The 23,079-nt window shown below is 43.2% G+C and overlaps 1 protein-coding gene across 4 annotated transcripts in view; it reads left to right on the top strand.

The window, feature by feature from the left end:
* Positions 1–23,079, top strand: part of pip5k1ba (phosphatidylinositol-4-phosphate 5-kinase, type I, beta a) — a 157,722-nt gene that overhangs the window by 254 nt on the left and 134,389 nt on the right. Inside the window, exon 1 of one of the 4 annotated variants that reach the window (XM_067983512.1) lies at positions 365–510. The exons of the other annotated variants lie outside the window; for them this stretch is intronic. The gene's annotated coding sequence lies outside the window, so the exon portion shown is untranslated. Of the gene's footprint in view, positions 1–364; positions 511–23,079 lie in introns of those variants that run through there. 4 annotated transcript variants of the gene reach the window in all.

Consider the following 23,079-nt stretch of genomic DNA (forward strand, 5'->3'; position numbering starts at 1 on the left):
GAAGGAGAAATGGAGGGAGGGAAAGAGAGGGGGTGAGAGAAAGAGAAGGCGAGAGAGAAAGAGAGGGGGTGAGAGAAAGAGAAGGCGAGAGAGAAAGAGAGGGGGTGAGAGAAAGAGAGGGGGTGAGAGAAAGAGAGGGAGAGAAAGAGAGGGGGTGAGAGAAAGAGAAGTAGAGGGAGGGAGGGAGATAGAGAAAAACAGAGGGTGCGAGAAAGAGAGCGGGTGAGAGAGAAATAGCGGGAGGGAGAGGAAAATGCTGGGTATACTTGGACCTTTTTTTGTCAATTGTGTGCGGTGATGAAGAGCCGGTGATGCTGGAGCCGGTCTGTCAGATCATGACTAAGGCTGTACTTTCTCTTCACAGGTGCAGTCAGCAAAGCTTTGTTTTTTTTTAAAAAAGAACTTCTGATGTTAGGAAAGGTCCAGTTTTTGTGCTTCGGTTTCTGAAAATGTAAAATAATAAAAATGAACACAACACACACGAGTATAGGGTCTTGCAATCAACAGTATGTGAGTAACAGGCAGTGCTCGATGGTGCATTGATTGGTGTGTCAGGTCCTTTTTAAAGGGATTTTTTATGTTAACCTGTTGGTGATTTCCTTTATATTCAGTTTTGAATGCAAAAAAAAGAGGGCAAGTAGTTTGGGGGTAAAGGGGGAGATAATCCTATCCGGTGTTGTCTGTACGTCAGGAAATAGTGAGCCCTTATAGAAGAAAAGCGAAAGGCCGTCAGCCCTAATTTGTCATCGTTAATCGCGTTAGCCAAAGATTTTTTTTTTGTATTAAATACTTCGTTTCATAATAAAACAAAGCCGCCTTGTCAGTTTTAATGTACTGGACAGAGTTGAAATGTCTGAGTTTGTTTTGATCATTTGTATATAATATAGAAATAAAAGGGGTCAGTTTTGTTCGAACTTGCTCCTATTTTTATATCATTTAAAAATGATATATGGTTGATGAAGATAAATTTTTAGATATAACAAGTGTGGTTCATTTCAGAAATATTTATTTTTGATTAGACTTTTCACTCCTCCCAACTTCTCATGTCTTTTGCCTTTGAATTTTGCCCTATTTCTAAATGGCAGTAAAGTTTGCGGATCGGAAGGGGCCATTCCCCTCCCTTTTCGGGGTTAGCTATTGCTAAAGAATAGTGTCCTAAATAGATGAATCTCTTAAAAGTATACCGTTGACTTGTTGCATTTCGTGGATCTAGTTAAGAACTGTTTACATTTGTTTATGTAGTAATATCAGTGGGCATGTTTTAATCCGAAATTCTGAGCGTTGAATTTTTCTTTACATGAAACTTTAAAATTAATTGTTACTATATAATTCTCTGATATTGAAAGTCACTTTTTAAAGCAGTCGCTTTCCTTGGATCTGCCCGTTTGGGTTTTTTTTTATTTTGGCAAGGTGGGAGCATTTATCTTATCAACAGATTTGAGCATGTAAATATTATGAAGCAGACCTGGAGGTGACTTACAAATTCTCATTCCATACTCATGCTGGATATTTGTGCCAAATAAGCTATTAAAGGCACATTATTATCAAGGGCTTCTGTCCAGCAAGGCAGAATTTTTTTTGCAATGAATATAGCCATTATTTGGTCGCATCAGGCAGGAGTGCATGTGCAAATCCAGTGATGTTTATAAAATAGCCAATCTTTTATAAGTTTCAAAAGTGCAGCCTTTTTTTTATTAGGAGCTGTGCATGTTTGAAAACAACTGGCTTCTGTTTGTTAGCAGAATTGCTCCACATATTTCAGTTTGCAATAATGGTATAAACAGATCCTCATACTGGTCCCAGAACTAAATTAGATTACATGCTACTGGCTGTGTTTTTAATTCAGTAAAAAATACTGACTAACAAGAATGATTTGATACATCCTCTTTGTTAGAAAAGTCATCAGGTGGCAAAGTAGAGGTAGAGAACTAGACTCCCAAGATGGCAACTTGATTGCCCCTCAACAACAACAACTTGCATTTATATAACTCCTTTAACAGAGTAAAAAGCCCCAAGGCGCTTTACAGGAGTGTTAGCAAACAAAATTGGACACCGAGCCACATAAGGAGACATGAGGACAGGTGACCAAAAGCTTGGCCAAAGCAGTAGGTTTTAAGGAACTTCTTAAAGGAGGAAAGAGAGGTGCAGTTTAGGGAGGGAATTCCAGAGCTTAGGGCCTAGGCAGCTGAAGGCATGGCTGTCCAGGGTGGAGCGATGAAAATAGGGGATGCACAAGCGACAAGAATTGGAGGAGCGCATAGATCTTGGAGGGTTATAAGGATGGAGGAAGCTATAGAGATAGGGTGGGGTTGAGGCCAAGGAGGGATTTGAAAACAAGGATGAGAATTTTAAAGTCAAGGCTTTGCTGGACCAGGAGCCAATGTAGGTCAGTGAGCACAGGGGTGATGGGCGAGTTTCACTAACTCTTGGCTGGGTTGCTGGATCGAACTCAGTGGACAAAAAAGCTAGGACCAGTGTTGCCCTACAGAGAAACACTCGTGTACAGGTGATTTACAGAGTAGCATTATGGAAGTGGATAACAATGATCAGGTAATGGTGAGGGAGAGAAGTTGTTGAAGGTGAACTTCATGGCTACGGAATAAATATTATCTAATGAAGCACGTGTTTTCTGCTGGTGGCAAATGTAGGTTAATGTTCACATGCTTTGCCAGTTGTATCATGTGACTTCTAATCCTGTCACCTTCGAGAGGTATGTGTGCAACCAGTTTAAAGTCAGGGATAGCCTATAGGCATATCCCAGTAAAATTGCTTATAATTTGCTTAGGCACTTCTCCATATATGTTGCACAGTAACTGAACAATATACAGACCTCTGTAATGTCAGACACTTGTGTTATTTAAACTTGAACCATAAGGAGTCTTTTTTTTTAATGTAGAAATTATAGTCTGTTAAATTTTGCTTAATAATTGAACTTGTAACCTATAAATACAGCACCTGATGTAATCACACTGACTTCCAAATGCGTGTATAGATCCAGCTGAAAGGTTATTTGTTTAAATTTGTTGCTAAGGTTGCATGCAAGCTATAGTCAGATTTGAATTTATTTAAATGTGACTGTTAATAGCTTAAAATATAGTGTAATGTCATGAGTACTTTTAACTCCTCCAGAGCTGAACTGGCATTGCACTTTGATAACATAAGCCTCTTTTTGTTAAGTCGAATCCTGTTTCAAACATGGTTTATTTTGAAGGTACTGCTTTTTATTAGTAGAGACTGAGCTAGAAGTGTGTACTTTTGTATGTTTTATTTGATTCTGACATCTGTTTTTTTCCCTCTGGATTCAGATTAGAAGGAAATAAGGGTGAAAAAGAGATGTTGATAGTGTATGTGTACCAAACCCACATCTCATTGATAATTTCATCAATAGACATCATCCAAATTAGCATTTTTCCTTCCTGGAGTAAAGCTCCTTGCACACATAATAGCCCCAATTGTGCTATTATAGGCTAATATAGTTTGGTTCTGCATTTTCTTTGAGTTCCAATTTGTTCTACTAAATAACTTTTAAATTGCGGTATTAGTATCACAAATATTTGACCAGTTAGGTTGCCTGTTGCTTAAATCACCTCCCAATGTTGGGTATGAGGTTCTTGGACTGATTATTAAGAGTTCTCTGTTGTGATGGGGGGTTGAAGGTTAAAATTAAGTTATTGGCTAATGACTCCTGCTGGCACACTCCAAATTGGCTGACAGCTGATGAAAACAGATGTGAAAGAGCCTCTGGTCCATAAAGGCCAACCTGCCCCCTTGGTGGAATATGGCTGGAGTGCATTCTTCATCTCTTGACAGCAAAAGTAAGATTCATTGTTTTTTCCCCCCTATTTTAGTGGAAAGTTTTAAATGGGGGATCAGATTCTGACATTTGAATGTGCAGGACATTGTATACAAGCATTTGAGGTTTTCTTTACTGAGGCTTGGCATCACATTTATGAGTAAATTCTAGCATTCAGTTCTCAGGATAACATTAATTGCTACCTGCTGAAAAAATAACAGCTAAATTTACATCAGTAAAATGTGAGTTTATTTGTGTACATGTCCCATTGATGTAACATGTTGCCCCACAGAGTGGGTGACGAATGTTGAGTTTGTGTTTATAGTTCACTCCGAGGGCAGCAGTCTTACAGCCCTGCTCTTGATAGAAGGAAGCAGAAACAAAATTGAATGAAGGCCTCTTTACAAGGTGCTTTTGTGCGGCCTTCCTTGCCACTGATTGGCGAGTGATAGGGGCAGACCCTTGGGTGCAGATTGTTCACCTGGCTCGATGGGGAAATATAATGGTACGTTAAGGGGAAAGAAAATTAATTTACAAAATAAATGATTGTATCAACAACAACTACTTGCGTTTTATATAGCGCATTTAACGTCGTAAAATGTCCCAAGGCGCTTCACGGGAGGGATTATCAAACAAAATGAGGGGGTGCGGAGGGGCCCCGACTGTTCTTGGTGACTTTTTTAGTCTGCAATATGTGTATTTTATTCTGCAGAATATTTGAGGAGTTGGGCCCCAGCAGTCTCCCAAGTTGCTAGGCAACATTATGTGCAATGTTCTGTTTTTCCCTCATTGCCGGGGACATCAGTTCCAGTAAATGGCTCGGGTCAGGAGTGTTGGCTTCTCCAGCCTCGTGCAGTTCAATTACAGGAGCCCAAAAGCAAAGGGCGTAACATTCCATGTGGAGTGACTGTACTTTTAGTACAATTCTTACTGCAACAAGCCATTCACTCCTATTTGTTTTGGTTAGAAAGCCCAATCAAGAATACAAAAATTCAACATCTCAACATATACAGCAGGCTAAAGAAAGAAAGAATTTGCATTTGTATGGTGCCTTTCACAATCTCAGGACGTCCCAAAGTGCTTTACAGCCAATTTTTGAAGTGGAGTCACATTTGTAATGTAGGAAACGCAGCAGTTAATTTGCACACAGAAAGCTCCCACAAACAGCAATGTGACAATGACCAGATAATCTGTTTTAGTGATGTTGGTTGAGGGATAAATATTGGCCCAGGACACCGGGGAGAACTCCCTTGCTCTTCTTTGAAACAGTACCATGGGATCTTTTACGTCCACCTGAGTTGGCAGTCGGGGCCTCGGTTTAATGTCTCATCCGAAAGATGGCACCTCAGTACTGCACTGGGAGTGTCGGTCTGGATTTTGTACTCGAGTCGCTGGAGTGGGGCTTGAACCCACAACCTACTGACTCAAAAGCAAGAGTGCTACCCACTGCGCCACGGCTGACACTGTAATAGTGCAACAATAACACATACTATTATAGTCCACCAAACACCTGAGACAAGATTAAGTCAATCAACAGTCATGTCAAAGGATTCATTGAGCCAACCTCTACAGGCAATGCTCTTCACACCTAGCAAGATGGCACCACCAGGCAGCTGGAAAGCAGAGGACTGCTGCGAACAGCAGGACGTCAATAAAACATCAGAAATATCTGACGGAAGATCTTTGACCTTAAACGTTAACTCTGTTTCTTTCCCCATGGATGTTGCCTGACTTGCAGAGTATTTCCAGCATTTTCTGTTTTTATTCTGTCAATAAAGTATCTTGTTCCGAAGTTCTGTGGAACATCCATAGGGAGAGCCCAGACATAGTGCAGCGGGTTGGCTGTGACCTCCAGATTCCTTCAACAACATTTGCATTTATATAGCGCCTTTAATGTAGTAAAACATCCCAAGGCACTTCACAGCGTTTATCAGACAAAATTTGACACCGAGCCACATTGAGATATTAGGACAGGTGGAAGTAGGTTTTAAGGAGCGTCCTAAAGGGGGAGAGAGAGGTAGAGGGGGTTAGGGAGGGAATTCTAGAGCTTGCGGCCTAAACAGCCGAAAGCACGGCTGCCAATGGTGGGGTGAAGGAAATGGGGGATTCACAAGAGGCCAGAATTGGAGGAACGCAGAGTTCTCGGAGGGTTGCAGGGCTGAAGGAGGTTAGAGATAGGGAGGGGCGAGGCCATGGAGGGATTTGAACACAAGGATGATAATTTTAAAATCGATGCATTGGTGAACCGGGAGACAATGTAAGCCAGCAAGCACCGGGATGCTGGGTGAATGGGACTTGGTGCGAGTTAGGAAAAGGACAGATGAGTTTTGTGTAAGCTAAAGCTTACGGAGAATGGAAGATGGAAGGCTGTCCACGAGAGCACTGGAATAGTCAAGTCTAGAAGTACGAAAGGCATGGATGAGGGTTTCAGCAGCAGATGAGCTGCAGCAGGGGCGGAGACTGGCAATGTTACGGAGATGGAAGTAGGCCATGTTTATGATGGAGAAGTTTTGGAATTGGAAGCTCAGCTTGGTCAAGTAGGATGCCAAGGTTGCAAGCGATCTGGTTCAGCCTCAGACAGTGACCAGGGAGAGGGATGGAGCTGGTGGCTAGGGAACGGAGTTTGGCGCGGGGACCAAAGACACTGGCTTCAGTCTTCCCATTGTTTAATTGGAGGAAGTTTCTCCTTATTCAGTACTGGATGTCAGACAAGCAGTGGGACAAATCAGAGACTGTAGAGGGGTCGAGAGAGGTGGTGGTGAGGTAAAGTTGGGTGTTGTACATGTGGAACCTGACGCTGCATTTTTGGTTGATGTCACCGAGCGGCAGCATGTAGATGAGAAATAGGAGGGGGACAAGGATAGATCTTTGTGGGACTCCAGATGTAACGATGTGGGAAGGTAAGTCACTGCAGGTGATTCTTTGGCTGCGACTGGATAGGTAAGAGTGGAACATACAGTGAGAGGGATTTCCAGATCCTTTGGAGGGGAGGAGGCTGTCAGACTTCACAAGAGACACTGTATTCCTGGGGCAGGTCGACGTAATGCACCCGAGATGGGATGAATTTTAACAAAAGCAGGGACCAAAAAAGAATGACCCAGGAATGAGACACCTGTTTCCCCTCCACCCGTGGACATATATCTATTGTAGAGCTCCAATCTGGAGTCGAGTGCAAATGCACAAGCTGTAGGGAAGGGTAAGCCCACTCAGTTCATTGGAGCAATTTAACTCTGATCTGGAGGTATCTAACAGTCCATGTAAACTGTAGAATCTTCTGATCAATAATTTTAACTGTCCAAGAGGGTGAAGGGGGAAGAGGAGTTCATATCTCCAGTTCCAGATTAATGACCCCAAGAACGGAGACAGGTAATGTTACTGAATTTGGGCCTGCCCTAGATACCTTCTCCAGTTCAGTGGCATCAGTTGCTCCCTTAAACGGTCTGAGCATCCTACTTTGATGGTAGTTGATGAATGCTGACAGACAAGGGTTCATTGGGAAAGGCTAAGGCAACAGAGGCAACTTTTGCCCAAGTTTTTTAAAATTTCAAAATACACTTTATTTCATAGAATTTAAAGATACAGACAGTTCCAAACCAATACAGTTCCGATTGTACACAATGTGATCCCAATATTACAATTCAAACACAGTACATTTTTTATGACTCATGGTGTGCAAGAGAAGGTGGGGTGGTCTTACATGGTGACCTTTCCCCATAGGGCCCATGCGTAGGTTGCATCTTGCTTCAGTGCGTCCTGCAGCACGTACTCCTGGACCTTGGAGCGTGCCAGTCGGCAGCACACTGTCATGAACAGCTCCTTCAGCTGGAAGAACAGCGGGTTTCGGACGGACCAAAACTTTTGCCCAAGCGCTTTGGAACAATTCAAATGAAGATATCAGTGTTTGCATGTGGCCGTACAGCTAACTGGTAGTGACAGGAACACACTCCTTTTTGGTGTTTAAACCACCCAATTTCAAATATATTATCTTCTATAGTACTCAACCAGGATTATAAAAGATAATTTGGTTTAGTTCTGTGACAAATTATTAAAATGTGTATTTTGGAGACAGTTGCAGGAACTGAGTTTGAGAAGAAAATAAGTTCAAGTTCTTGTACATGAATAAATTAGGGAAATGAGATCCATTGAATAACAAAAATACACTTAATGGCCTTCACTCCCATTTTAAAAAAAATTTCTTATAGCATGCGAAAGGTAAACTTGTCCATCCACAGCCCTGTACTTTGGACTGGATGTTGATGGATATTGGAAGGCTGGGGAATGCATTGTTCATTATTTACATGGCCACATGATACATTTCTGCTTCCAAATGGGGGATATTTGCAGCTCCTTAAACTTGGTGCATATAATACAGATAGTGAATTAGCATAGAATCCAAATGATTGGGGGTCGTGGTGGTGGGGGGGGGGGGGGGGTGGTGAAGCGAGGAAGAAATTGATGAGGGTGGGAAAGGTTTGTATTGATTCAGGTAACTAAATGGGGGGTGGGGGGGAAGCTAGCTTGTGGGGGAGAGTTTGTCTGCCACTGAAGCCTACTACAAATGGCTATGATCCATTACACATAAGAATAACGCCAGACCGGAAAGGACCCTCTGGTCCATCCAGCCTGTCCCACACAATCGCGATGCTTTGTACATCACAATCTATATATTCCCCACCCCACCTGAAACCAGTGAGATCTCCTGGGAGAGGCAAAAAAACAGATTTAAAAACCCAGGCCAGACTTGGAGATGGAGAATTTTCTTTTTGTTGGAAAAAGTGGTTAAAAGAACTTACTTGAAATCATGCATCCTACAGTTTGCTTTTAGATTGAGCTAAGCAAGGAAATATTTTTAAAATCATGTTTCAGTTTTTATTTGTTTGTAATCAACCACTGTAATTTTCTCTTGGCTGTAGCAGTTGTGTTTTCACAACATTTCAAGAATGCAACAGTCAGTTCTTCATTCAGACCGCATTTTTTTAATATACATAGAAAGTGTTGTCTGTTTTTCTTGCTCCTCCTCAATCTAATGTTTGGTTATGTTCTTTTTCTCCCTTTAGTGTCAGCCATTCCAGATTCCACTAACTTGTGTTTTCATGTTCTTCTTTAACACTTGTGTGTCTGATTCTGTTTTTTTTTCTCTTTCTTAAGCCCCAAATGAGTCATCTTTGTTGTTTTGTTGATTTCTAATTGCTCTTTTTTTTAAACTTGAATTTTTTTCTTGATTTGAATTATTTTTCATCCTGCAAGCTTTGTCAATTAATCTACCATTCCATTAAACTTTATTTCTGCTCTGATCACCGGTGCCTAACTAGTATCTCTGTTTCACAGCCACAGTCTGCCATGCCAATATTCCTTCTCCTGACTCACTTTTTTTTTGGCAGTCAAATGTATATGTGAGGCCTTTATCTTTCTAAGCTGTAGCACATTATCCACAAAGCTGGGAAAAAACATAACTTCAGTAGATTATAATTTAATATATGAACATGCAAAATTGAGGGGCAGGAAAAGGCCAGCTGGTCCATCAAGTCTGCCCCACACACCGTGATGGCCGGAGCAAAATAACACTGTTGAAAATTCCCCTCCAACCCCTTCAGGTGATCAAAACCAGTCCAGGAGATCACATGGACCAAATGTTATCTATAAAGACAAATTGTTCAATCTAAGTGTCAAAATTGGTGTTGCCTTGATCTTTATTTCTCTTCCTTTAGAAGTAACAGTGCAGGACTATCTTATGTGTTCACCAGTTAGTTTGGGATCAGGGCAAGTAGGTGCTTGTTCTGGACAAGTAATGCTGAAAGTTATATATTTGAGGCTGTTTGTAGTGCAAACTCTATACAGCACATATCATGCAAGCGCTGCATTAACAGATGGTGAGATGTTAGACTGCTTCATAAATTTTTATTGTGCATAAAGCTTTAAATATTTCTTGTGCAAATGAATTTTTAAAAAAACAAACAAACCAACTGACTTGTTTATCAACGTGGGACCTTTTTGTTGCCCACAAAATCTAGTTGTATTTCTCTTCCCGGAGGGTAATTTTAAGAATGATTTTATCTTTTGATAGAATTAAAGGTTACAGCACGGAAGGAGGCCATTCAGCCCATCGAGTACGCACCGGCTCTATGCGAGAGCAATCCAGCTAGTCCCATTCCCCTGTCCTTTCCCTGTAGCCCTGCAAATTTTTTCCTTTCAAGTACTTATCCAGTTCCCTTTTGAAGGCCATGATTGAATCTGCTTCCACCACCCCCTCGGGCAATGCATTCCAGATCCTAACTAATCGCTGTGTTTAAAAAAAAAAAGTTTTTCTACATGTCACCTTTTTGGTTTTTTTGCCAATCATCTTACATCCATGTCTTATGGTTCTTGACCCTTCTGCCAATGGGAACAGTTTCTCTCTATCTACTCTGTGTAAAGCCTTCATGATTTTGAATACCTCTATCAAATCTCCTTGCAACTGTCTCTGCACCAGCTTCTCCAGTCTATCCTTGTAATTAAAGTCCCTCAACCCTGGAATCATTCTAATAAATCTCTTCTGCACCCTTTCTAAGGCCTTCACATCTTTCCTGAAGTGCAGTGCCCAGAACTGGACACAATACTCCAGCTGTGGCCGAACCAGTGCTTTATAAAGGTTCATCATAACTTCCATACTTTTGTACTCTATGCCTCTATTTGTAAAGCCCAGGATCCCGTATGCTTTTTTAACCACTTTCTCAACCTGCCCTGCCACCTTCAACGATTTGTGCACATATACCCCCAGATCTCTCTGTTCCTATTTTCCTTTGAGTTGTGCCCTCTAGTTTATATTGTCTCTCCTCGTTCTTCCTACCGAAATGTATCACTTCGCATTTTTCTGTGTTAAATTTCATCTGCCACGTGTCCGCCCATGCCACCAGCCTGTGTCTATCCTCTTGAAATCTATCACTATCCTCCTCACTGTTTACTACCCTTCCAAGTTTTGAGTCATCTGCAAATGTTGAAATTGTGCCCTGTACACCCAAGTCCAAGTCATTAATATATATCTAGAAAAGCAATGGTCCTAGCACTGACCCCTGGGGAACACCACTGTACACCTCCCTCCAGTCCGAAAAAAAAAAACTGTTCACCACTACTGTTTCCTGTCCCTTAGCTAATTCTGTATCCATGTTGCTACTGCCCCCTTTATTCCATGGGCCACAATCTTGATGATCAGCCTACTGTGCTGCACTTTATCAAATGCCTTTTGAAAATCCATTTACACCACATCAACTGCATTGCCCTCATCTACCCTCTCTGTTACCTCATCAAAAAACTTTATTGGGTTAGTTAAACACGATTTGCCTTTCCCTAATGTAGTGGAGAACTGAATTTTGTCACCATTGATGCAAACTTGGCTCAAGAAATCACTAAAAAAAATTGGCTATTATAATATACTTTTCGCATCCACACTAAGACTTTGGCCCTGCCTCCAAACAGAGAAATTGTAGGCAAGTTAAGGACTATTTCTGCTCCTCTCCTTCCCAATATATAATGTTTGTTTATTTTTCAGCTGTTACACAGAATTAGAGTCTATAGCACAGAAACAGGCCATTCGGCCCAACAGGTCCATGCCAGTGTTTATGCTCCACATGAGCCTCCTCCCACCCCTCGTCCTCTCAACCTATCAGCATAATTTTCTATTCCTTTCTCCTTCGTGTTTATCCAGCTTCCCCTTAAATGTATCTATGCTATTCGCCTTGAATAGCGAGTTCCACCTTCTTACCTCTCATTGGGTAAAGAAGTTTCTCTTGAATTCCCTACTGGATGTATTGGTGACTATCTTATTTTTGTGGCCCCTAGTTTTGGCCTCCCCCACATGTGGAAATATCTTTTCTACGTCTATGTTATCAAACCCCTTCGTAATTTTAAAGACCTCTATTAGGTCACCCCTCAGTCTTCTCTTTTCTAGAGAGAAGAGACCTAGCTTGTTTAGCCTTTCTTGATGGGTATAACCTCTCAGTTCTGATATCACCCTTGTGAATCCTTTTTGCACTTTTTTAAAAAATGGAGATCGGAACTGTACACAGTAGTCTAACTGTGGCCTAACCAAGGTTCGATACAAGTTTAACTTAACTTCTCTGCTTTTCAATTCTATCCCTCTAGAAATGTTTTAACATAAGCTGTTAATGCTGACTCTCTTTAAGTGGGATAGTTAGTGCAAAATGTCTGCAACAATTAAACATTTTCTGTATAAATAACTTCACGAAAAAAAAAGTTAAATTGTAAAATCAAAACTTGTGTGAAATACCAAGGGAAGATTCCTGGTTTTAGCAGAGAAGGTTAATGAGAGGTTTAGCAGAGGTGTTCAAAATCATGAGGGGTTTTGATGGAGAAATTGTTTTCACTGGCAGGAGGGCCGGTAACCAGTGGACACAGATTTAAGGTAATCATCAAAAGAAGCAGAGGGGAGATGAGTTTATTTTTTTATGCACTGAGTTATGATGATCTGGAATGTTCTGCCTGAAAGGGCGATGGAAGCAGATTCAGTAGTAACTTTCAAAAGGGAATTGGATAAATACTTGAAAATGAGAAATTTGCAGGGCTATGGGGAAAGTGCTTGGGAGTGGGACTAATTGGATAACTCTTTCAAAGAGCTGGCAGAGACACGAAGGGACGAATGGCCTCCTTCTGTGCTATATGATTCTGTGATAAAGTGGGTACTTATTTTTCCTGGGCTGATAAATGATGCCCTTTGCACAGCTTATTTGAGGACCCTCTTACTTTTTAAGTAGAATGTAAATGCTGAAACTTCACACAGCAACACAGTTTTGCACATTGGAAGAAAAAGTGGGGGAACATAATTAATAGTGTCAAACTGGCTAGAGGAAAGGCAGAAAAAAAATCTGAGTAATAGCAGATGCCACACTCACACGGCATCGGACCACTAGGCACCGGACACGACAACGGCAAAACACCAAGCCCAGTCGACCCTGCAAGGTCCTCCTTACTAACATCTGGGGACTTGTGCCAAAATTGGGAGAGCTGTCCCACAGACTAGTCAAGCAACAGCCTGACATAGCCATACTCACAGAATCATATCTCTCAGCCAACGTCCCAGACTCTTCCATCACCATCCCTGGGTATGTCCTGTCCCACCGGCAGGACAGACCCGCCAGAGGTGGTGGTACAGTGATATACAGTCAGGAGGGAGTGGCCCTGGGAGTCCTCAACATTGACTCTGGACCCCATGAAATCTCATAGCATCAGGTCAAACATGGGCAAGGAAACCTCCTGCTGATTACCACCTACCGTCCTCCCTCAGCTGATGAATCAGTCCTCCTCCATGTTGAACACCACTTGGAGGAAGCACTGAGGGTAGCAAGGGCACAAAATGTACTCTGGGTGGGGGACTTCAATGTCCATCACCAAGAGTGGCTCGGTAGCACCACTACTGACCGAGCTGGCCGAGTCCTGAAGGACATAGCTGCTAGACTGGGCCTGCGGCAGGTGGTGAGCGAACCAACACGAGGGACAAACTTACTTGACCTCGTCCTCACCAATCTACCTGTCGCAAATGCATCTGTCCATGACAGTATTGGTAGGAGTGACCACCGCACAGTCCTGGTGGAGATGAAATCCCGTCTTCGCACTGAGGACACCATCCAACGTGTTGTGTGGCACTACCACCGTGCTAAATGGGATAGATTCAGAACAGATCTAGCAGCTCAAAACTGGGCATCCATGAGGCGCTGTGGGCCATCAGCAGCAGCAGCAGAATTGTATTCCAGCACAATCTGTAACCTCATGGCCTGGCATATTCCTCACTCTACCATTACCAACAAGCCAGGGGATCAACCCTGGTTCAATGAGGAGTGTAGAAGAGCATGCCAGGAGCAGCACCAGGCGTACCTAAAAATGAGGTGCCAACCTGGTGAAGCTACAACCCAGGACTACATGCATGCTAAACAGCGGAAGCAACATGCTATAGACAGAGCTAAGCGATTCCACAACCAACGGATCAGATCAAAGCTCTGCAGTCCTGCCACATCCAGTCGTGAATGGTGGTGGACAATTAAACAACTAACGGGAGGAGGAGGCTCTGCAAACATCCCCATTCTCAATGATGGCGGAGTCCAGCACGTGAGTGCAAAAGACAAGGCTGAAGCGTTTGCAACCATCTTCAGCCAGAAGTGCCGAGTGGATAATCCATCTCAGCCTCCTCCCGATATCCCCACCATCACGGAAGCCAGTCTTCGGCCAATTCGATTCACTCCACGTGATATCAAGAAACGGCTGAGTGCACTGGATACAGCAAAGGCTATGGGCCCTGACAACATCCCAGCTGTAGTGCTGAAGACTTGTGCTCCAGAACTAGCTGCGCCTCTAGCCAAGCTGTTCCAGTACAGCTACAACACTGGCATCCACCCGACAATGTGGAAAATTGCCCAGGTATGTCCTGTCCACAAAAAGCAGGACAAATCCAATCCGGCCAATTACCGCCCCATCAGTCTACTCTCAATCATCAGCAAAGTGATGGAAGGTGTCGTCGACAGTGCTATCAAGCGGCACTTACTCACCAATAACCTGCTCACCGATGCTCAGTTTGGATTCCGCCAGGACCACTCGGCTCCAGACCTCATTACAGCCTTGGTCCAAACATGGACAAAAGAGCTGAATTCCAGAGGTGAGGTGAGAGTGACTGCCCTTGACATCAAGGCAGCATTTGACCGAGTGTGGCACCAAGGAGCCCTAGTAAAATTGAAGTCAATGGGAATCAGGGGGAAAACTCTCCAGTGGCTGGAGTCATACCTAGCACAAAGGAAGATGGTAGTGGTTGTTGGAGGCCAATCATCTCAGCCCCAGGGCATTGCTGCAGGAGTTCCTCAGGGCAGTGTCCTAGGCCCAACCATCTTCAGCTGCTTCATCAATGACCTTCCCTCCATCATAAGGTCAGAAATGGGGATGTTCGCTGATGACTGCACAGTGTTCAGTTCCATTCGCAACCCCTCAGATAATGAAGCAGTCCGAGCCTGCATGCAGCAAGACCTGGACAACATCCAGGCTTGGGCTGATAAGTGGCAAGTAACATTCGCGCCAGATAAGTGCCAGGCAATGACCATCTCCAACAAGAGAGAGTCTAACCACCTCCCCTTGACATTCAACGGCATTACCATCGCCGAATCCCCCACCATCAACATCCTGGGGGTCACCATTGACCAGAAACCTAACTGGACCAGCCATATAAATACTGTGGCTATGAGAGCAGGTCAGAGGCTGGGTATTCTGCGGCGAGTGACTCACCTCCTGACTCCCCAAAGCCTTTCCACCATCTACAAGGCACAAGTCAGGAGTGTGATGGAATACTCTCCACTTGCCTGGATGAGTGCAGCTCCAACAACACTCAAGAAGCTCGACACCATCCAAGATAAAGCAGCCCGCTTGATTGGCACCCCATCCACCACCCTAAACATTCACTCCCTTCACCACCGGCGCACTGTGGCAACAGGATGCACTGCAGCAACTCGCCAAGGCTTCTTCGACAGCACCTCCCAAACCCGCGACCTCTACCACCTAGAAGGACAAGGACAAGGGCAGCAGGCGCATGGGAACAACACCACCTGCACGTTCCCCTCCAAGTCACACACCATCCCGACTTGGAAATATATCGCCGTTCCTTCATTGTCGCTGGGTCAAAATCCTGGAACTCCCTTCCTAACAGCACTGTGGGAGAACCGTCACCACACGGACTGCAGCGGTTCAAGAAGGCGGCTCACCACCACCTTCTCGAGGGCAATTAGGGATGGGCAATAAATGCCGGCCTTGCCAGCGACGCCCACATCCCGTGAACGAATAAAATTTTTAAAAAAAAATGTCATAGAATTATAGAAGGATACAGCACAGAAGGAGGCTATTTGGCCCATCATGCCTGTGCCGGCTCTTTGAAAGAGCTATCTAGTTAGTCCCACTCCCATGTCCTTTTCCCATAGTCCTGCAACTTTTTCCCTTTCAAGTATTTATCCAATTCCCTTTTTGAAAGTTACTATTGAATCTGCTTCCACCACCCTTCCAGGCAGTGCATTCCAGATCGCTGCATTTATATATAAAAATAAATTCTCCTCAACTCATCTCTGGTTCTTTTGCCAATTATCTTAAATCTGTGTCCTCTGGTTACTGACCCTCCTGTCAGCGGAAACAGTTTCTCTTTATTTACTCTATCAAAACCCATCATAATTTTGAACGCGTCGATTAAATTTCCCCTTTGGACATTCTCCTTAGAGCAGAGAAGGCTAGTCATTACATAGCGACAAGCAAAGCAAAAAGAATGTTGAGCTGTATTGCCACGTCAGCACAGTGCAAGCCTGAAGGCATCGTGATGGAGCTGTAGAGTTCTGAGAGGCTGCATCCTCAGCACTGTGTTCCGTTTGAATCATCTGAGGCACAAGGGAAACATCTAAGATCTGAAGGCTTTGCAAGGAAAGGTCACAAACTGATCCCCAGCTTCTGAAGACTGAGGAAAGATTAGAAAAGTTCCAAATGAATATTTTGTCTCTGTATTCACAAAGGAAAGGGATGATCCAGACGTAGTAGTTAAAGAGGAGAGGTGTGAAATATTGGATAAGGTAAACATAACGAGAAAGGAAGTACTAGAGGGACTGGAATCCTTCAAAGTTGATAAGTCACCAGGGCCGGATGGATTGTTTCCTAGGCTCTTGAAGGAAACCAGGGAGGAATTAGCGGATGATCCGCGGATCATTTTCCAATCCTCACTGGATACGGGGGGAGGTAACGGAGGACTGGAAGACCGCAAACGTAGTACCATTGTTTAAAAAGGGTATGAGGGAAAGGCTGAACAATTATAGGCCAGTCAGTCTTACCTCGGTGGTGGGCAAACTATTAGAATCAATACTGAGAGATAGGATAAACTGTCACTTGGAAAGGCATGGTTTAATCAGGGATAGTCAGCATGGATTTGTTCAGGGAAGGTCATGCCTTACAAATTTGATTGAATTCTTTGAGGAAGTGGCAAGGAGGATTGATGAGGGTAGTGCAGTGGATGCTGTCTACATGGATTTTAATCAGGCATTTGACAAGGTCCCACATGGCAGACTGGTCAGAAAGGTGAAAGCCCATGGGATACAGGGAAATGTGGCGAATTGGATCCAAAATTGGCTCAGTGACAGGAAACAAAGGGTAAAAGTTGATGGATGTCTTTGCGAATGGAAATCCATTTCCAGTGTTGTGCTACAGGGCTTAGTGTTGGGTCCCTTGCTGTTTGTGGTATATATTAATGATTTGGACTTGAATGTAGGGGGCGTGATTGGAAAATTTGCAGACGACACAAAAATTGGCCGTGTGGTTGATAGTGAAGAGGATAGTTGTAGACTCCAAGAAGATATCAATGGGTTGGTGGAGTGGGCAAATGGAGTTCAACCTGGAGAAGTGTGAGGTAATGCACTTAGGGAGGGCAAACAGTAAAAGGGAATACGCAATAAATGGGAATATATTGAGAGGGGTAGAGGAAGTGAGACCTTGGTGTGCATGATCACAGGTCCTTGAAGGTGGCAGTACAGCTGGATACGGTTATGAAGAAGGCATACGGAATGCTCTCCGTTATTAGCTGAGTATAGAATACAAAAGCAGGGATGTAATGATGGAACTGTATAAAACGCTGGTAAGGCCACAGCTGGAGTATTGTGCACAGTTCTAGTCACCACATTACAGGAAGGACGTAATTGCTCTGGAGAGAGTGCAGAGAAGATTTACAAGAATGTTGCCAGGGCTTGAAAATTGCAGCTACGAGGAGAGATTGGATAGGCTGGGGTTGTTTTCCTTGGAGCAGAGGAGGCTGAGGGGAGACTTGATTGAGGTGTACAAAATTATGAGGGGCCCAGATAGAGTAGACAGGAAGTACCCATTTCCCCTAGCGGAGAGTTCAAGAACTGGAGGATGTAGATTTAAGCTGATTTTTGGAAGGATTAGAGGGGACATGAGAAAAAACTTTTTTACCCAGAGGATGGTGGGTGTATGGAATTCGCTGCCCAAATTGGTGGTAGAGGCAGGGCCCCTCAACTCTTTTAAAAAGTACCTGGACCTGCACCTAAACTGCTGTAAGCTGCAGGGCTACAGACCGGGTGCTGGAAAGTGGGATTAGAATGGGCACTTGGTTGTTCTTCGAGCCGGCGTATACACGATGGGCCGAATGGCCCCCTTCTGTGCTGTATCTTTTCTATGGTTCTAACTTTTCAGCCTTGAAAAGAGGGGATTTAAAGTTGGCCTTTATAGGGGTATATATAACACTAAATAGAATAGAAAAGGTCATAGTAACTTTCAAAAGGAAATTGGATACATACAGGAAAAGGAAACATTTGCAGGGCTATGGGGAAAGAGCAGGGGAGTGGGGCTAATCGGATAGCTCTTTCAAAGAGCCGGTACAGGCACGATGGGCCGAATGGTCTCCTTCTGTGCTCTGAGATTCTATGATTCTAGATTCATTATTTCAAATTGAAATATGATTGTACCTCCGTTCCTTTGTTGTACAAAGTGATAAAAGGCAAGTTCATTTTTTTTGTGGTAGGGTAGAGGAGGCAAAGATTGGAGTCTTTCAAGAGGCAGTTATGATGGGAGGACCATAGATTTCTATGGAAGGATGAACTAATGAATGGAATATTCATCTTTATGTTTGTGAACACTTTCCTTGTGCAGCAAGTGCTTATAGTGTTTCAATTACTGAGCAGTGAAGAATTTATTTTCTAATGTATCTAATCCACTGGTGATATTGGGTCCAATTAATGTTAGTAACCTAATCCTAAATTTTATAAATGCGGCATTTAATTATCTCCAGTGACTCAATCCTTTTTGTATTGCTCTGCAGATCGGGTCTAATTTGCATCAGTTGGTTATGTGCTTTTTTGCTTAACACAACCGACCTTTTCTCCAAGTTATAAGCGTAGTTTGTGCATTTTTTGACTTGAAGGAAAATGTCATAGTTTGCAATAAGCCTAATCGACATCTCTATAAGCATAATGAATACAAGTGGGATGCAAAATTAAAGCCACAGGGACAATAGCTAAAAGAATTGATGTGAAAGAAATTAAAAATGTATTGCCTGTATCTTCTACTGTTCATGTCATAGTATTATGGTATGTTTCAGCACAGAAGGAGGCCGTTTGGCCCACCGTGCCTGTGCTGGCTCTTTGAAAGAGCTATCCAATTAGTCTCACTCTCCTATTCTTTCCCTGTAGTCCTGTAAATTTTTTCCCTTCAAGTATTTATCCAATTCCCTTTTGAAAGTTATTATTTCAGGCAGTGCATTCCAGATCATCACAACTCGCTGAGTTTTAAAAAAAAAGTTTCCTCATATCGCCTCTGGTTCTTTTGCCAATTATCTTAAATCTGTGTCCTCTGGTTAATGACCCTTCTGCCAATGGAAACAGTTTCTCCTTATTTACTCTATCAAAACTGTTCATGATTTTGAACACCTCTATTAAATCTAAGGAGAACAACCCCAGCTTCTCCCGTCTCTCCACATAACTGAAGTCCCTCATCCCTGTTACCATGGCCCTCTCTAAGGCCCTGAAATGCTTCCTAAAGTGTGATGTCCAGAACTGAACACAATACTCCAGCTGAGGCCTAACCAGTGTTTTATAAAGGTTTAGCATAACTTCCTTGCCCCTATTAATAAAGCCCAGGATCCCATATGCTTTTTTAACAGCCTTCTCAACTTGTCCTGCCACCTTCAAAGATTTGTGTACATACACCCCCAGGTCTCTCTGTTCCTGCACCCCTTTAAAATTGTACCATTTAGTTTATATTGCCTCTCCTCATTCTCTACCAAAATGGATCACTTCACACTTCTCTGTGTTAAATTTCATCTGCCGTGTGTCTGCTCATTTCACCAGTCTGTCTATATCCTCCTGAAGTCTGTTACTAACCTCCATATTGTTTACTACATTTCCGAGTTTCGTGTCATCAGCAAACTTTGACATTATACCTGCATACCCTAGTCCATGTCATTAATAGATATCAAAAAGAGCAGTGGTCCTAATACTGACCCCTGGTGAACACCACTGTTTACTTCCCTCCAGTCTGGAAAACAAACATTCACCATTACTCTCTGCTTTCTGTCCCTCAGCTAATTTTGCATCCACGCAGCCACTGTCCCTTTAATCCCATTGGCTTTAATTTTGTTTACAAGTTTATTATGTGGTACTTTATCAAATGTCTTTTGAAAATCCATATACGCATCAACTGCATTACTCTCATCAACCATCTCCGTTACTTGATCAAAGAACTCAATCAAGATGGTCAAACACGACTTTCTATTATCAAATCCGTGCTGACTTTCATTTATTAGCCCATACTTTTCCAAGTGCCAATTAATTTTGTCCTGGATTATTGTGTCTCAAAGTTTCCCCACCACCAATGTTAGGCTGACTGGCCTGTAATTGCCAGGTTTATTCCCCCTCTTTTTTGTTAACAGGGGTGTAACATTTGCAATGTTAATGCTGTTCAAGGCAGTTTGTAAATGCTCTGCAAAAGAAGTTTCCCTTGTGTATGCTCACAACGCAATATATTTGTTGCTGTCTGAATGCATTCTGTGTTATGGTCACTGCCACTATGACAGATCTAGCAATAAAGCCACCAGTGAGATAGTGTTAATCTGAAGTCCAGTATATCTTGCTACGCTTCATTAAATGGTCAGCTTCTTCAGTAATGAAAGGTAGAAAAATGTATACTTTTGTGTTTTCTCCCTCCTGCTTTCTTCTCTTTAAAACTAGCAAAGCGAATGTAAATTCGAATACTGTAGGATGAGATTGAAATATTCTAATTTTTCTTGGATGACTGAGTGAACGTCGGGACATTGGCCCAGAATTTGCTGGAGTGGAGTGCCTCACGGCTTGCCCTGTTAGACTTATTCCTACACCCTTCAGCACAAAAATATTTTATCCACAAAGTTGCTGGAAGTGCGAGCTGATAACTGGGCAATGGGGCACCTGGCACCTTGGCGAATAACAGGACAAACACTGGTATCTCCTTAACCAATGAGATTTAAGGATTGAGAAATAAACAGAGGAAGGACTGAGGAGGAGGTTGAATTAGAGTGGGTGAATTCAATGTCAAATCAGGTACAGAAAGAGAAATAGAGAGGGAAAAGAAAGATTGGTTTAAGAAAGAGAAAAGAGACAGAAAGGAAAAGTAAGAAAAAAAAATCAATTTAAAATTTGATATTTTTAAAATCTCTTAAAACAAATCACAAGTTGAAGGAATGAGACTCCACATTTTTAATTGTTTGCTTTCTGGGCCGAGAGGTTGATTGGCAGTCATTAACAATAATCACATTGTTAAAAGGGTACTTATGCTGTTAATTACTAGACATAACTTTCTGTGGCGAGTTTAATGGGCAATTAATGCGTAAATGCAGAAACTTCTTGAAACTCACGGGGAGGTTGAGGGCAAGATGCCGTTTTCGCGAAGCTAACGGAGCGATGCAAATTGTCCAGCAACTTGTGGCGATTCATAATTCATGGGTGTATCTCTTCCCCACCACAAGTTGCTGGCCGATTTGCGCATTAATAACGGTGAGTGTTGTTCAGATGCTGTCATTTTTTGTGCCATTGTGAAGCTAAATTTATGCATCACACTGATATACCTATTCTTTGGGTCTCTTGTCGCTAGCAAATCCAAACTACAACTAAACAGGTGTCAATCCTAATACTTCAATTGCACCTCAAAGCAATTGCACAAAGGATTGGAATTACTTGGGCAGTCCGGAAAAGCATTACGTGAAGGGCGGGGCTCATTTTTCCCTCAATGGCTTATGCACGACATTGTGTGACAGCGAGCTGTACAGGCCACAAAGCTCAATTTTTAGTCTCTATTGAGCTTAGCCGATCCTAGCCAAGACAGAAGTGAGGGTACTGAGATAGATCTTGCTGGACCATAATTTGCTGCAGCAGGACATCTAATGGCATTTGCTGTTAGTTAGGCTTGCCCCTGCACGTTTAGGCTTTTAAAATTTTTTGCGTGGCAAGTCGCTGAAAGTGCGAGCTGATAACGTCACAGCGAGGAAAACATGGCATCTGGGACCTTCGTGAACAGGACAAAGCAATTGGGTGTCTGCTTAACCAATCAGATTGAAGAATTGTGAAATAAACAGCCAAGAGTTGAGAAGGAATCCCCCATCGCTGAATCCCCCACCATTAACATCCTGGGGGGTCACCACTGACCAGAAACTTAACTGGACCAGCCACATAAATACTGTGGCTACAAGAGCAGGTCAGAGGCTGGGTATTCTGTGGCGAGTGACTCACCTTCTGACTCCCCAAAGCCTTTCCACCATCTACAAGGCACAAGTCAGGAATGTGATGAAATACTTTCCACTAGACTGGATGAGTGCAGCTCCAACAACACTCAAGAAGCTCCTCACCATCCAGGACAAAGCAGCCCGCTTGATTGGTAACCCATCCACCACCCTAAACGTTCACTCCCTTCACTGGCGCACTGTGGCTGCAGTGTGTACCATCCACAGGATTCACTGCAGCAACTCGCCAAGGCTTCTTCGACAGCACTTCCCAAACCTGCGACCTCTACCACCTAGAAGGACAAGAGCAGCAGAACAACACCACCTGCACGTTCCCCTCCAAGTCTCACACCATCCCGACTTGGAAATATATCGCCGTTCCTTCTTCGTCGCTGGATCAAAATCCTGGAACTCCCTTCCTAACAGCACTGTGGGAGAACCTTCACCAGACGGACTGCAGCGGTTCAAGAAGGCGGCTCACCACCACCTTCTCAAGGGCAATTAGGGATGGGCAATAAATTCTGGCCTTGCCAGTGAAGCCCACATCCCATGAACGAATAAAGTTAGAGTGGGTGAATTCAATATCTGATTAGGTACAGAAAGAGAAGGAAAGAAAGATTGACAGAGAGAAAAAAAAGAGACAAAGGAAAAGTTTAAAGAAAAATTGTTACCAGCAATTAAATCTTGAAGGAATGAGGCTCCACACTTGTAATAGCTCATTTTCGGTGCCAGAGAGGTTGACTGGCAGTAATTTAACATTTAATACATCGTTAAAGTATACTTAGACTGACATGGACATGCCCTAACTTTCTGTGGTGAGTTTAGTTCCTATCTACCGTGAAAATACAGGAATTTCACGCCGTTCATTGCATTTCACTGGTGAGGCAGACAGCGAGATGCCGTTTTCACGAAGCTAATGGCGGAGCTGTGCAAATCAGGCAGCAACTTCTGGATATCCGCGTTTAACCGCGCATCTGCCCCTTGCTTGAAGTTGCTGTACCGTTTGTGCATAAATCACGGCGTGCACCAT

This window comes from Heptranchias perlo, chromosome 4, assembly GCF_035084215.1.
Source record: "Heptranchias perlo isolate sHepPer1 chromosome 4, sHepPer1.hap1, whole genome shotgun sequence".
Taxonomy (NCBI): domain Eukaryota; kingdom Metazoa; phylum Chordata; class Chondrichthyes; order Hexanchiformes; family Hexanchidae; genus Heptranchias; species Heptranchias perlo.